Consider the following 16,698-nt stretch of genomic DNA (forward strand, 5'->3'; position numbering starts at 1 on the left):
GACATAAAAGATTTGTTGCTTTTTAGCAACCCTTCACAAAAAATAATTATAATTATATAATCTATGTTTACCTACACCTTCTAGCGAGAGCATGTTACTTCATTATCAGGTATGAAGACGATGATATGGTTTTTTACAGTATTTGTTTTTGTTAATTTTGAACAGCAATCAGAACCTAATAGTCCTATAAGCTGTTGTGCTGATTTTAACTTAATACTAGTCTGTTTTATAGATGGCAACCCGTACAGTTGTCACTTCTCTATATGATATATTATTATTATAACTTCTGTAACAGGGCAAATATTTTTATTGGTGCATCAATGCCGAGTGAGGGCTTTTTTTACTTGGAAGCATATTGCTATCTATATTTCCAAGTGAAAATCGTTGTCACTGCTGCCTGTCAACAGGCTGCTCGAAGTGGGTATCGGACTCGGAATCAAGTCATATCGCTTTTTACAGTGAGTCCTTATACAGTATTTAAAATTAATTTATTACTTATTTAAACGCTATAAGAGTAAAGCTTTATTTTTGTCAAACTTTCAAAAGCTTTGAAACCAAGAGAGGTTAACTAGTTAACCATCATTGCAAGTATTATCAATTTGGTTTATACAGTACTGAACATGAAGTGAATGCTTTGTGGTATTTTTATTCGTGTCTAATTGGAGTCGTCGTCCATGGTGCCCGCGTCGCCTCAGATTGTTGTAGTTCATTAACTCTATCCCCGTCCAGAGGGTGTGGATTAGCGCGCTTGCTATTGATTCTTCGACAAAAAAGTAAAGAAAATTATTCGACCCACGGCTCATTGGCTACTCCAGAATCCGGATATTGCGCCCTCGGCTAATACATGATGTTTTTCTTCGTTTGGTTTTTACATTAATCACATCTAATTGGATTGTATGACTCGGATAGTTCGGAAAAACGACAGCCGGCTGATTGAGTTTTCTTTAATTATCTAGTTTGAGTATATCTACTGATACACGACGTAGAGGAGACTGGGTACGATTGTGCCAGGGTACGATAGTGACAGTCGTCATAACAGCTAAACTAAACAGATTTTGAGATAGGGTCCAAAAGAAGAAAGATAAAGTATGTTTGTTCAAACGAGTTATCATTATTGCTTGCAGTAATTGTCTTACGCTAACATGATCTGCAGACCGCATTGCTTTTAAAGCGTCCAAGGTAAAGTTATCATGTTCGAACTATTTGAATCATAATATAACTTGCTCATTGTGTACAGATAGATTTCTTTTTTGTTATTTTGTTGTATGTTGAATATCAGTAGATATTCTTTTCGATAATTAATTAGTTTTTTTTAGATAATTTAGCTCAGTAATGATGATGATTTGTTTTCAAAAATGTGCGTTGGGTGCGGTTGTGACTTTTTTTGCGTACAGTTGTGGCATGTATTTCTTGACCTTAGGATGAAGAATAAAAACATAAAAAAAATCTAACTTAACTGAGACAAAATACGAAAAAAAAGTAAAATTCAATACAAGAAAAAAACAGATTTTACAAAGAATTCTTATTAATTTTATTTCAAAAATCATGTTTTGTTATATATTCTTATGTTATTCATATTATTACATATTATTTTTATTAACAAAAATAAATGTCATTATAAATCATTTTATTGTTCTTAGCTATTGTTTTTAATTTTTTATTGGACGGTTGTGACACTCGCTCGTTACTTGTATAATTTGATTTTATTACTAATTCATTGTATTTAAGGACAGTATTTCAGTATTTCGACGTACTCAAATGTCCAATTCTCATTTAATTTACTTTTCTCTTAGCTCACTGACAAATTATCAAGATTATGCCTGAGCAAAAAAGTGGCATAATAGTTGCCAGTCTCCCCTACTCTCAAAAACATTAACGATCTAGTTGTTTAAAAAAAACATTATGAAGAAAAATTAGCTAAAAGTTATTAAGTTATATTTTTTAATTTAAAAATGACTATAAATATAATGCAAGCATACTAAAAGCTACAGCTGGCACATGTTTCGAGATATTGAATAATTGACAATTAAATTTTAAATTTAATTTTCACTTGGCTTTTATAATTAAACATTTAATGAAGTGAATAAGTACATTGTAACTACAAAAGTTCCGTGAAATATAATCAGAGACTTCATATTAAAAATATCTTTTTTTTGCATTTTTTATCATCTAGTGACAATAAGTATTACATAAATGAATTGAAGCAATAATAACCTAGGGGCCGTTCAAGTATTACGTAAGCACTATAGGGGTGCGGGGGAGGGTTGTTGATTTGCTTATTTTGGGTTGACATGGGGGGCAGGGAAGTCTCGATGATGATTACGTCATAGGTAGTATTTTTAATTTTTTACATTAATTGCAGAATGTTTACGTAAGCCTGGGGGTAGGGGGTAAGAGCTTTGCTTACTTTTGCTTACAAGGGGGATGGGGTGGTAAATAATTGTAATAAACCTGCTTACGTAATATTTGAACAATCTCCTACGAGTTTTATTAAGAACAATAATTTAATGAAATAATTTACGTCGTAAATTTTTTTCAAGATTTTGAAATTTTCTCATAATAATGAAAAAAAAATTAAAAAACGACGATTTTATAATTTACATAATTTCATCATTTTTAAATTTGCAAACAAAATCGCATCTACAAATGAATCAGATAAATTATCATATTTGATTCATCTAATTGTTGTTCGAATATTATACAAAATTAAATTGAATTAATATAAAAAGAACATAACGTTGAATAGGCATTTTTATTTTTAACTTAGTATTTGTTTATTTTATTGTTGTATCTTTTTAATTTTTAGACCAATTGCTCTCATTAGACAAATATTATATTAAATTATTTTTTTACAAATTTAATTATTTGAAAATTTCGGTGTGAATATATATTTTATATTATGTTCATAATGCAGTTTGAATTAATATTTTGTTCCAGAATATGCAATTTTTTTTAACTTTTTTGAAGTATTTTGAACTTTTTTCAAATTTCGGTAAAAAATATTTATACGTAAAAGGACATCAGGAAGATGCACCTATGTATAAATTGTTATTTGACGTTTGTAGGTTAGGTTTTATGTGTGAAACGCCTGATCGCCCAGAAAATACATAGTTTTTTGACAGTTTGTTTCTACTATTCATACGAATATATACTCGTAACATAGCATTATTAATATATTTCTATTATTTTACATATTTTTTCGGCTAGCAAGTATTATTATTTTCAGCTTCTCGGGCAGGGTAAGTAATAGTAATGGCAAAAAACCAAAAATATTTTTTTTATATATTCACGTTTCAAAGGTTTCTGAACATTCTAGCATACCATAGACAAATTGAATGTATGTGTGTTTGTATGTTTGTGCTGATACAATATTTCGTCGATGTTTTCCAGAGCACAGATCAACCGATTTGAATGTTTTAACTAGCTGTAAGTGGAATTCTGTCTTAATGCAATTAGGGCATCGTGCCTTAAGGCAAATTGCTGGTACTTCCCGTACCAAAAATTATTATTTTTTTAAAAACGATTAACATTTTTGAAAAAAATTTACTTCGAAATAATTAGATTTTTGAGAAACTAGGAATATGACAAAAAATTACTTTTTTTTGAAAAAAAATTTTTTATTTGAAAAAAAAAATTTTTTTTTGAAAGAAATTTTTTTTTTTTGAAAACAAACTATTTTTTTGAAAAGAAAAATGTTTTCTTCATTTTGACATATTTTGGAAATTCTGAACTTTTTTCAAAGCAATCGTACTGCTTGAACTGCATAGAGACGAATTGTCACAGCGCAAGTGCCGCGCCGCCGTCTAACGCATAAACATTGGTACGGAACCCATAGAAATGTAAAAAACTAGCTGTAAGTGGAATTCTGTCTTAAGGCAATTAGGGCATCGTGCCTTAAGGCAAATTGGTGGAACTTCCCGTACCAAAAATTATTATTTTTTTTTAAAACGATTAACATTTTTGAAAAAAAATTAGTTTTAAAAAATAAGATTTTTGAGAAACTATAAATTGGACAAAAAATTAGTTTTTTTTGAAAAAAAAAATTTTTTTTAAAAATTTTTTTTTAAAAAAATTTTTTTTTTTTTGAAAAAAATTTTTTTTTCTTTATTTTGACATATTGTGGAAGATCTGAACTTTTTTTTCAAAGCAATCGTACTGCTTTAACTACCTAGGGACAAAATATAAAGCGCGTAAGCGCCGCGTCGCTGTCTAACGCATAAGCATTGGTACGGAACCGATAGGAATGTTAACAAAATGTATACTTATTGTTAAAATCTCTATAAAATGTCTGATAATTTGATGTGCATATGTCTAATGATCATTTTTGACCGCCAAATGGCTCATTTTTTTACTTTTTCCTCTATATCTCCGAAACCGCTGGACCTACCTTCATGAAAGTTGTATCGATTTTTCACCTTGTCAATACAAATAAAATGTTTTTTGAATTATTAAAATCGGACGCTCCGTTCTCTTAAAAACTGAGCTACCGTTTTCGGAACTTTTTGCCCCGTATCTTCGGAACGGCTTGACCTGCCTTTGCCAAAAACTAATCAGCACGTCTCCTTATCAATACGGATCGAATGTTTTTTGAATTATTCAAATCGGTTGATCCGTGTTCCCGAAATCGTCGACGAAAATTTGTATCCGCACATACATACACACACATACATACATACACACACACATACACACACACACACACATACATCCATTTTTTCTAAGGTATGCCAAAATGTTCAGAAACCTCTGAAACGTAAAGATATATAAAAATTTTCATTTTCGATTTTTTTGCGATTACTATAACTTGCCCTACGGGAAGTTAAAAAACATTCGATTTATATTGATAAGAAAACGTGTTGATTAGTTTTTGTCAAAGGCAGGTCCAGCCGCTTCAAAGATACATGGCAAAAGTGCCAAGAATGACAATTCAGTTTTTGAGAGAACGAAGCGTTCGGTTTGAATGATTCAGAAAACATTTTACTTTTATTAACAAAATAAGGAATTGTTTAAATTTTTAGGAAGACAGGTCCAGCAGTTTCGGAGATCGAATGAAAAAAGTAAAAGAAAGTGGTCATAAATGATCATAAGATACATTTGCATCACATTATCAGATATTTTATAGGAATTGCAATAATAAGTACAAATTTTGTTTTTATTTTTATGGGTTTCGTACCAAGATTTATAATGTTTAACCCTAAGACGGCAATACGGCGCTTTCGCGTTTCGATATTTGGTCCCTATAACAACAACGTAGCGTCAGTTATAAAAAAAATCCAAAAATTTATAAATTACTAAAGTACGGAAAGTACTAAATTACGGTACGGGAAGTATCAGCAATTTGCCTTAAGGCACGATGCCATGCACCATGTTCTAAATCTTCATCATCTCATCTTCGTATTATTTGTGTGTCATGGACGAATTGAATTTAGGCTTGCGGGTCTTATTCAGTTATAAAGCGAACTCTGGTGTGCCTGGATTTGATGTATAGTCGATTAGGTTATTATCATACATCAGTGCATAACTTGTCTTAAATATACGTGTCAACCCAGTTCGGCTGGTAATGTCAAGTCACGTTAATATCACACACAACGTTGATGGCGAAGCGTGATCAATAATTAGCGAAGCACTTACAAACAGATAAACCGCAGCCGAACATATAATAATGTTACATCACTCGGAGGATTTCAAAACATCACGCCATCAGGATTATTGAAACGTGATCATAATGATTGTAGCAGACACTATTATTTTCATGGTCATTGTTTATTATGCAATTCACTCTGTTTTATAACAACCTCGTTTGTAAGAATTTTAGGATCGGACAATAACTGTATCATATACTTTAACAAGAGCTATAATGCAAAAACTTTTTAGAAGTAACTTTCGTATGCTGAGGATCATTAAGTTCAAAGTCAGTTTAAATTGTCTTCTTTCAATTTATTATTCAAATTTTTATTCGCATGTCGCATATGGAATACAATTCGCGAAAATTTCATTATCAAGAAGAATATATTTAAACTGTAAAAAAGCTCAAAAAATAGTTGGTTTTCTTAGTTCATACATCTACAGTATATGATATAACTGCGTATTATTTTTCATACTTTACTATATTAATAATAAACAGAAATAGTAATAAGTTATACGCCGGAAGACAAACCACGTTCTGTCCTGTCTGTAAACATGTTCTTCATTTTTCTTTTGCTTACAGTCTCCTCTCGTTTTCCAATAATAATACACACAATACTAATATATATTTATATGTTTATGCACAATTGTAAGAAAACTGGTGATGCAAGGCATCGTGGCTTAAAGCAAATTGCAGCAACTTACCGTACCATAATTTAAAATTTTGAAAAAAAAATAGATTTTTTTTGAGTTCTGATTTTTTTTGAACATTTATAAATAAAACGACTTTTTCGAATATATTTCAATATTTTGAAAGTTTTGAAACCCATTCAAGTGTCGAAAATGTCAAATGAGGAAAATTGGTTGAACTATATAAATGAATTTTAAACACTCTAAATTTGATGTGAAACCCTAAGAACAAAATTTATACTTTGTTAACGCCTTATTCAACCCTGGTCTAATGGAATAATATTATTATATTTTATTACCTTCATACAGGATAGCAATAATAACCCTCATCCCTTATTATAGAAGTTAGAACTATTAAATAATCCCTCTTATTGTCATGCATCCTGTCCCTAAAATTATCATTATACCATTAATCCATTTTTCTAAGAAGTTCTAATCACATGTTCCCGATGAATTCCACGTACCATGGAATCACCGGTTAATACTTGATTGGTCAAAAATGTAATGGGATGTCGCTTGAACCCACAAAAACGAACCAATCAGAAAAGTCATATAAAATTGCAAAATCTTTATAATTTAGTAATTTTTTCGAAAATATAAATAAAGTGCAAGTTTTTTTAATAGGGTTCGGCAGCTTCTCGTTACGAACTTCTACATACTTTTAATCTGTCTATCCTGTCACAACATATTTTTGGTTCATTCGAACCGGATGGTTAAAAAATGAACATACTTACTATTAAAATCTCTATAAAACATCTGATAATTTGATGTGCAAACGGTGTCTAATGATAATTTTTGACCGTTAAATGACATTTTCATTTATCTTTTTCTGCGAAATCGCTGTACCTACCGTCAGAAAAATTTCATCAATTATTCACTAAATACAAGTAAAATGTTTTTTGAATCTTTCAAATCGGGCGCTCCGTTCTCACAAAAACTGAATTGCTATTGTTGGTATTTTTGCTCCGTATTATTGAAACGGCTGGACCTTTCTTTGCCAAAAACTAATTGGCCAAAACTTGATTGATCCGTGCTGCCAATATCTTCGACACAAAATTGTATTCGCACATGCATTCACTGTGTATCCACAGTGGAGTACAGTGGTCCTGTATAATACACATACTCATATGTACATCCATTTTTTATGAGGTATGCCAAAATGTGCAGAAATTTTTCAAACGTAAAGATGTGAAAAACTTTTCATTTTTGATTTTTCTGAAATTACTATAACTTATCATACGAGAAGTTGATGAATATTATGCATTTTTATTATTTATATAGCATGATATTATAAATACTCATTCACGCTTCAGTTATTCGCATTCATTTTAATTTCAGTATAAAAAGAACAACAAAAATCGATTTGCTTTATATCATGGTCATATTTAAACGTTTTTATTTAGGTCACTATACCACATCTGTGCACATCATATAATTGGCGATATATTGCCAATTATTTGCAAATGCTCTAGCACAGTGGTCGGGGAACTTTTGGAACTGTTACCCCAAAATGTTTTTGTGCAACCTCTCATTACCCCACAAAGAAAAATTAACTAAAAGAGCCTATAATTGGAATCTGTTTGCAACATATTTTTGTATAACCTGCCATAACCCGCAGATTAACGGTTTGCTACATTGTTCGTTACTTCTAAACTTTGAAAAAGGCTGAAACAAAGGGTTTGAAAGAAACAATAAGTAAAAATTATATTCATTATGAATAAATATATTTTTCATGAATATCCTACTAATACATGAATAAACTAGTTGGTTTGTTATTTAGCCTTGAGGCAAGTTACATGAACTTTCCGATATGAGTAAATAATCGACTTAATCAATAAAAACTAAATTAATTTATGAGTGATTGAAAGTATTCCGAGTGAATTTATTATACATAATTGAAAACAAACAAACAGATTAACTCGGAGTATTTTCTAAAAGTAAATTTTCAGAAATCAATAATTTTTATAATTGAACCAGTTTCCAGGACTTTAATGGTTTATTATGTTCAAGACCAAGTACTCTATCATTATACCAAGTAAATAGCCTAATTTTAATTTTAACAAATGTCAAAAGAACTACTCATTTTCTCAAACTTTGACGATTTTTTAAAATCAAACTATTAGTCGTAAGGCCGTAATATTTCAGTAAATTCTATAGGACCATAGTATATATCGCTAAAAAAACTTCATAAAAATCGGCTTAAATTTTTTTTTCAACAGTTAATTACAAGAAAACGGCTCGGTAGATTTTCACCTAAAACTAATCAGTATCATTCCCAACTAATATCTTTCGAACTGTTTTTGATTTTTTAAAATCGATTCGGTAGGATGAGCTTAAATGTGGACGAAAAGTTTAACACTTTTTTTCAAATTACAAAGAAACGGCTTGGTAGATCGTCGCCCAAAACTGACAAACGATAGTCCTCGCCGAAATACATCAAATGGCTTTTAAATTTCTGAAATCGGTTCAGGCGTTTTTGAGAAAACGTCGATCAAAGGTCTAATTTTGACAAATGTCAAAAAAACGATACCAATTTTTGCAAACTTTGACGAATTTTTAAAGCTAAACAATTAGTCATAGGGCCGTAATATATTAGTATGATCTAGAAGACTATGGTATCTACCGTCAAAAAAATAATCATAAAAATCGTCGAATTTTTTTTTTTGAAACTTTATTACAAGAGAACGGCCGGGCCGATCTCTACCAAAAACTAATCAGCACGATTCCAATATCTTTCGAATGGTTTTTGAATTTTCAAAATCGGTTCAGAATTGCGGGCTAAAACGTAGACGAAAAAATTTTCACGTTTGTGCGATTTATAAAGAAACGGCTTGGCCGATGGTCGCACAAAACTGACAAACAATAGTCCTCGTCGAGATACATCGAATGGCTTTTAAATTTTACACACACACACACACACACACACATACTTTTTCCAAATTTGGTCTCATTTGATTCAGAATGGTTTGAAACGTCGAGAAAACGTAAAATTAGCGAATCGGATTTTTTGATGAAAACATAAACTTCTCCTTCGGGAAGTTAACTAGTGGTATATGGTATCATGCGTTAAGGCAAATTTTGCGTGACGAAATTTTCGAGGAATTTTAAATGTTTCCAATTAGATTATTATAAATACTGTAACATTGTATAATATTTATAAGATATATATAAGCTGAATCACAAAATTAAAAAAAATATATTTATTCGAAGAATATAAGTGACCTTTAGGACTTTAGCCAGAATCAGAATTAAAATATGAATTATTTTCGATATACAAAGAAACATTTTTTGAAATATTTTTCTTTCCCAAAAGTAATTGTTTTGTCAACATAAACAGCAAGTTTTTTTAATCATTCCAATCGGATGCTTAGTTCTCTCAAAAACTGCCATTTTTGTACATTTAGCTCTGCATCTTCGAAATGGATGGACATGCCTTTGCCAAAACCTAATCACTTTTTCTCCCAATCCATACAAATTGAATGTTTTTTGGATCATTCATATGGGATACCCCGTTCTCTTAAAAACTCGATTTCTATTTTTGGCACTCTTTACTCCGTATCTCCGTTACGGCTGAACCTGCCTTTGCCAAATACTAATCAGAATATCTCCTTATCAATAGGAATCGAATGTTGAATGAACCATTCAAATCGGTTTATCCGTGCGCTCGAAAACGTGAACGAAAAAATGCGGACACACAAAACACACACAAACACACATCCATTTCTTCTGAGGTATGGCAAAATGTTCAAAAACCTCTGAAACGTGAAGAAATGCAAAAATTTTCATTTTCGGCCCATTCCCATAACTTACCCTACGCATACATGTAATATAAGAACATTACGATTTGGAGAAATGGTGTTGCTTCATCTTTGACACAATTTCTTCAAAATTTCAAGTCTGCTAAATATGCGAGATATGCAACCCTGGAAGCGTTTTTCAAATTTTCAGCAAGAATATTTTTTTGAGAAACCATAGAGATTTCAGCTTCATTTTTAAGAGTCCATACTCAATTCAAAATATTTTCGCGTAAGAGCCACCATACTTCTGTATAATAAAGAAGGTAAGTCTCAGCTTCACCACGCAAAATATTTAGTTTGTTTTAATGCAAAAACTTCACATTTTTTGCTAATGCAGATTTTCTTTTCGTTAGTAGGTTTTACTCAAGCTGATTTAGTGCTTTGCAAATATATACTTTTTACCCCCAAAAATTCCTCTTTTACCCCATTTGGGGTAATTTACCCCGGTTCCCCGACCACTGCTCTAGCAGTATGCAGTTATCTAATAAAATTTCAAACTGAAACTGTCATTTTGTGACCATCACGTAGCTGACAATATTGCTCGAATGCTCGATAGGAAGGCGGAACTTCGTATCGGCATTTCACACGGCACGATGAGTTCATCATTGAAAGCATTTCCATCAGATATCATCTTGTATCAATATATATGTATTATATATATATATAAATATATATATATATATATATATATGTTATGTTAAAATGACATGAAAATTGCATGTTTATCGATGTGTAAACCAAACAACTTGGCATGTCAGATATTTATATAAAAGACTGCAATTTTTCTCTTCTTACAAAACATTTTATTCATTATTAGAAAGTGCTCGGTTTCCAATTCTGGCTTTACGAGGTATTTGCACATTCATAAAAATTTCACCCAAATTCTACAATTATGCTACAAAACGTATTCATGTATGACAGCAATTGCCTCATACGGCACGTCATCATATGTTCAGATATTAAACTTTTATTCCTGACGTCCAACGTGACCTAAATAAAAATGTAGAACAAAAACGGCTTGCACGTGTCATATTCCACAAGGCGTATATTTTCTTTGATCTTAAGTACACGTTCATATCATTTCCGGGTTTGCAGTTCAGTGCATCCGACGGCCACTCTTCTTCTCATAGAGGCTGCGGAAGTACCGCACATATTTCACGTTTCAAGAGTTTCCTAACGAAAATGAAATCTTATTGAATTTTCAAGTGCTCTATAATTTAATTTGAAGGCATGAAAATAATATAACTAAATATAAATAAATTAATTAACCTATCTATCAGAAGCAAAGTGAGTCCCAACATGGTCTCGACATATGGATGAATCTGATAAAGTGCTAAATTTAGAGTGTGGACATGTAAGGATCAAGAGCATGTACTCTATGGAACATTAGCAAAAATGTTTCAAAAATTTCAAGATTTGGTGTTAAAGAAGAATGCGGAAGATAAAATAGTAACAAGTACTAATAAAAGTGGTGAGGGAAGAAGTCAACTGGATATGATTGTGAGAAAAATATTACTTCTTCTAATTGTGAAAGAAGTGCTTTCAGCAAGACTTTACCGAAGATTAAAAGAAACAGGACGCATATAAATATAGGTAATGGATGACATACACGAGAAGAAAAAATATAAGAAAAGATATGGACATAAATGTTCAAGAAGTAAAATGTGAGTATAGGGTTATTCTATATGTAGTGCTCTCATATAACGCAATCGAGAGATTATCAAAAATAAATCTGTCACAATAGTTTGCTTCCAGTCTTAACAACATAGGATTATAAAATTTGAACGCGTATTATGTTGAATCCACTGCTTAAGACTGTCTTGTTAATTGATATTATCACTGGGATAATCAATATTGTCGCCTGAAAAACATTAACTCCAGGGTGAATCAACCCCATTTTTAACGTCTACGGCATGCAAATACTTGGGGTCTAACAGGAATAGTTTCTTGAGGTCCAATCATTAAAAGCTTCATAGTCCTTTTAATATAGAACACAATGTATACTGATTGTAATTCATGAGTAAAAGAATGCTCTTACTGAAGAAGCTATGCCAAATCTCTCGACTATATTCATTCGTTTCTTATTTTTTGTTTTATTTAATAAATCTATTTAACTAAATGTTTACGTTTGGAACCAAATGAATCTCTTACCATCGAACTTTTAACTCCTTAACTTACAATTTAGATCCGAAAATGTCGGCCAAAATTTGTTCAAGCTGGCGCGGCGTTATGACTATATTCCCTCATAGTTTACGGTTTATCACAAAAATAAAAATAATTTTGTGTTTTATAGTTTTGTATGAATAAATATTTTATAATACTTGCGTTCACCATACCAGGCCATGACCGAAATGCGTAATGTTTGCTTCTGTCCCGAATATCGTACGCGGGCTATGCCCGTAATATTCACTTTTGGCCTAGCAATCGCACGCGGGCTCTGCTTGTGATTTTAAGTTAAGGGGTCAACATTTAAGATATCATTGCAATTTATGTTTTCATCCTAAGATTTTATTTACTTATTTGTATTATGTGTTTAAAAAATTACTCATTCAAGTTACCGTAAAAATAACCTTGCATACTTTGGTTGTGCTGTTGGTGTAGCGCTGGTGCAATAAATATTTCACTATCTTAAACCATATTCCACACATCTGATCGGGAACATTTGAAAATTATGATCTCGTAATGCAAATAATATAAAAAATATAAATTCGAAACTCGTTCAATCGTCGACCTCATTCTTCCCACGAACGCTGCGCTGCCACTCGCTATAAATCTGCTTTCATGCATTTCTTCGAGGCGATTTTTCTCGAAAAGAAAAGCGAATTGCTTCTTGTCTTTTATTGCGCTATCAAAGATGAAGTTAGACAGAAACTAAGAACACACCTTTATAAAATGAAATACTAGAAGCACCAATATATATATATATATATATATATATATATATATATATATATATAAATTTAAAAATATGAACAAACAACACTCCTTTTTTCACTAATTTATTAAATGATAATTTCACAAACGTTTTGAGATTAGGTTTGTCTCATCATCAGTGTGTTATAATTTAAAATCTAAAATATGGAAACCTATATTAGCATTATACTTGTAACGGATAACACATAATGCTAAGGTTTCCATAATTTAGATTTTAAATTATAACACACTGGTGATGAGACAAACCTAGTCTCGAAACGTTTGTGAAATTATTATTTAATAAATTAGTGCAAAAAAGTGTTGTTTGATGATATTTTTAAATTAATATTTATCTATCCACTCAAAATACATTTGTTCTCGTATATATATACATATATATATATATATATATATATATATATATATATATATATATATATATGTATATATATATATATATACTCGTATATACAGAGCATAAAGGTCCAATTTGACTTCAAGTAATTATGCTGTCTAAACTAAATTAATTACACAACAACACTTAACACGTATTAAACAAGCAACTATCAAACTATGTTCAGTTAAATTTTCAGTTAATTTCTAATTATTGAAATATATTTTTTTTGCTATTTTTCTAAAACATGTCATCTGTCCCTTTTTATCTTATAAGCTGGGTAAATATTACAGCTATTTGCCAAACAGATACAATGTTTTATTTTTAATTTTGAAGAAATTTGACAAAATAATAACTTAATTATTTAACCAATGCAATATAAATATTTCATGGACTCATTTTTTATGAAGCTTACACATTATATACCTTGATCTAGTATTTCGACAGAAATATTTATCAGAAGTGTTGGAATTACTATTTATTCAATTTATCTCTTATAAAATTGCATTTTTTAACTTGATTTACTTTTTTATAAACTATTTTTTATTTTTACACCTTTGCCTGCGTGAAGGTTCAGTTGGTACTTTTTACCCTTCTCACTTCTCACATGTAAAACCTTTTATAGAGGTTACATAAAAAAATGTTGAAACCACCAAAAAAACAATACACCTTAAGAAACAATTTAGTAGCGTATACATAAATATTGTATTAAGGTCTCGTAGACTAAAAAAACAACACTGCTCACAAGGAAGTAAAATGTTTTTGTTAGAGATTTTCAAACATTGTTGTTTATCTCCTGATAGCGACGTCGCGAAAATCAAAGTGATGACTGGTTATACACCTTATGCTCTTTACTTTCAAATATTGTTAATAAAAAATTCTAACTTTTGTTTTTGAGATGTCGGTGGTGGACCTTTTAGCCCTGCTCTACTCTAAAAAATATTCTTGTATTTTTGATAGATATCAACCCACAGCATATTGACTCATTTTAGTCGTTCAATAACTGATTTGCGAGAATAGTGCGAAGTATTCATTACAACGACTTAGTCCCGAGGAAAAAGAAATAGGATAGAATGGTCAAAAATAAGTGTTTGATTTTTCATAGTCACGCCATTGAGACTCATTACTTCTCAATACAAAGTTTGTTTACAAATCGAAAGTGTCGTCAATTTTCCGATATCATGAATCGGCAGTTTTTTCTTAAGTTCGAATGCGAGGTGGCTGATAGTGAATGTGGTTTATAATCGTGTCGTCGATTTTTGGTATCGCCGGAGCGATATAGTGCGAAGTATTCATTACAATAACTTAGCCCCAGGGACCAGGGAATTGGATAGAATGGTCAAAAATAAGTGTTTGATTTTTCGTAGTCACGCCATTGAGACTCATTACTTCTCAATACAAAGTTTGTTTACAAATCGATAAGTGTCGTCAATTTATCCGATATCATGAATCGGCAGTTTTTCTGAAGTTCGGGTGCGAGGTGCCTGATAGTGAACGTGGTTTATAATTGTGTCGTCGATTTTTGGTATCGCCGGAGCGGACGCATGCGCGCCACGCCCAAGGATCATCTCGCGGTGCTTTTCCATTGATTGCCGTCCGACGGCTCCCAGACGGGTGTACGCGCGAACGGGGTGCTTCAGCACGCGCTCGACACGGCACTGTCTCTTTTTTGTCTCGCTGCACATGTAGTGCGAATGAATGGAAAGTTGTACGCCGAGAAATTCCAGCGAAAACATGAAAAACGTTTCTAAAAGATATGTATGACGGAGCTGGCGGGCAGGTTTCAGATCTGTACCTTTTGGGTTAAATTTACTATGGCATAGGGGTTTACGGTATTGGAATTTGATTTTTGTTCAGATTTTTGGGTCAATACTAATGAATCAATCAATATTTTAACTTTATGTAGGATAAGTTATAGTAATCCACAAAAATCGAAAACGAAAATTTGTATTTATCTTTACGTTTCAAAGGTTTTTGTATATTTTGGCATCACTTGAAATTGAAAATGAATGTAGGTGCGGATACATATTTTCGACGACGAATTCTGGAACATGGATCAACCGATTTGAATAATTTAATTCGTATTGGTAGGAAGATCTGTTTATTATTTATTAGGCTCAGTCATTCGAAGATACGGGGCAAAAAGTGCAAAAAATGGTAATTCAATTCTTGAGAGAACAAAGCGTCCGATTTAAACATTTCAAAAGAGATTTTATTTGTATTGACAAAGCAAAAATCTGATGAAATTTTTGGGAAGGCAAGTCTAGCGGCTTCGGAGATCCAATAAAAAAAGTAAAAAAAAAATCCATTTGGCGGCCAAAATTGATCATTAGTTTTTCAGATATTTTATGGAGATTTTAATAATAATTACAAATTTTGTTTATATATTTACCATACCAATGTTTATCTGTTAGACTGCAATACGGCGCTTACGCGCTACTTTATTTCGTGTCTACGTAGCGCGATTGCTTTGAACAATAGTTCAAAATTTTCAAAAAAATTGAAAATTTTTAGTTTTCGGTACGGAAAGTTTCAGCAATTAGCTTCAAGGCACGATGACATGCGCCACTAGTTTAAATTTTATGAAAAGATGATAATAATAATTAAAATATCGAAATTACTTTCCGTACCGTAATTAAACATTCGAGGGGAAAAGTCAATAATCAATAAATATTGAATATGATTAATAACAGTTATTTTAGATGTTCTCAAATAATTATTATAAATACTGTAATCTACTGTAATACTCGTATTTTATTTACTATTCTTTTACAAAACATGTAAGTTAAAAAATCAGATATTAACTTATTTTATATATGTTTACAAGATGATTAAATAAACAAAATTTAATGAAACCGAGTAATTATCTCATATTTTATCATGCTTCAAAGGACCTTATCTTATCTTTCTAAAAATTATATAAACTGAATTGCAAAGTTCAACTTATTTATTTCAAGTATTTAAGTGAGCTTTAAAATTACAGATAGAAATTAAATTAAAATCCCAATCGTTTTCGATAATTTTTAAAAGATGATTTTAATTTGAAATTTTATAATTATTTTTTTTTGTCATACCTAAAAACTAATTATTTGTTCACCCTTCACTTTACATACACACACATACATACATTTTTTTTCAAAAACCCTTGAAATGTAAAGATATATAAAAAAATTAATTTTATCGCAATAACTATTACGGAAAATTAAAAAAAAAACTGTTAAATAATTTATTAAATTATATAAAAACTAAGGTTGCTAAAACTTTCTACTCTATAATTTT

The sequence above is a fragment of the Ctenocephalides felis genome, unplaced genomic scaffold (genome assembly GCF_003426905.1).
Source record: "Ctenocephalides felis isolate EL2017-DRISC unplaced genomic scaffold, ASM342690v1 CF-g0.4_SCAFFOLD_01886, whole genome shotgun sequence".
Lineage (NCBI taxonomy): Eukaryota > Metazoa > Arthropoda > Insecta > Siphonaptera > Pulicidae > Ctenocephalides > Ctenocephalides felis.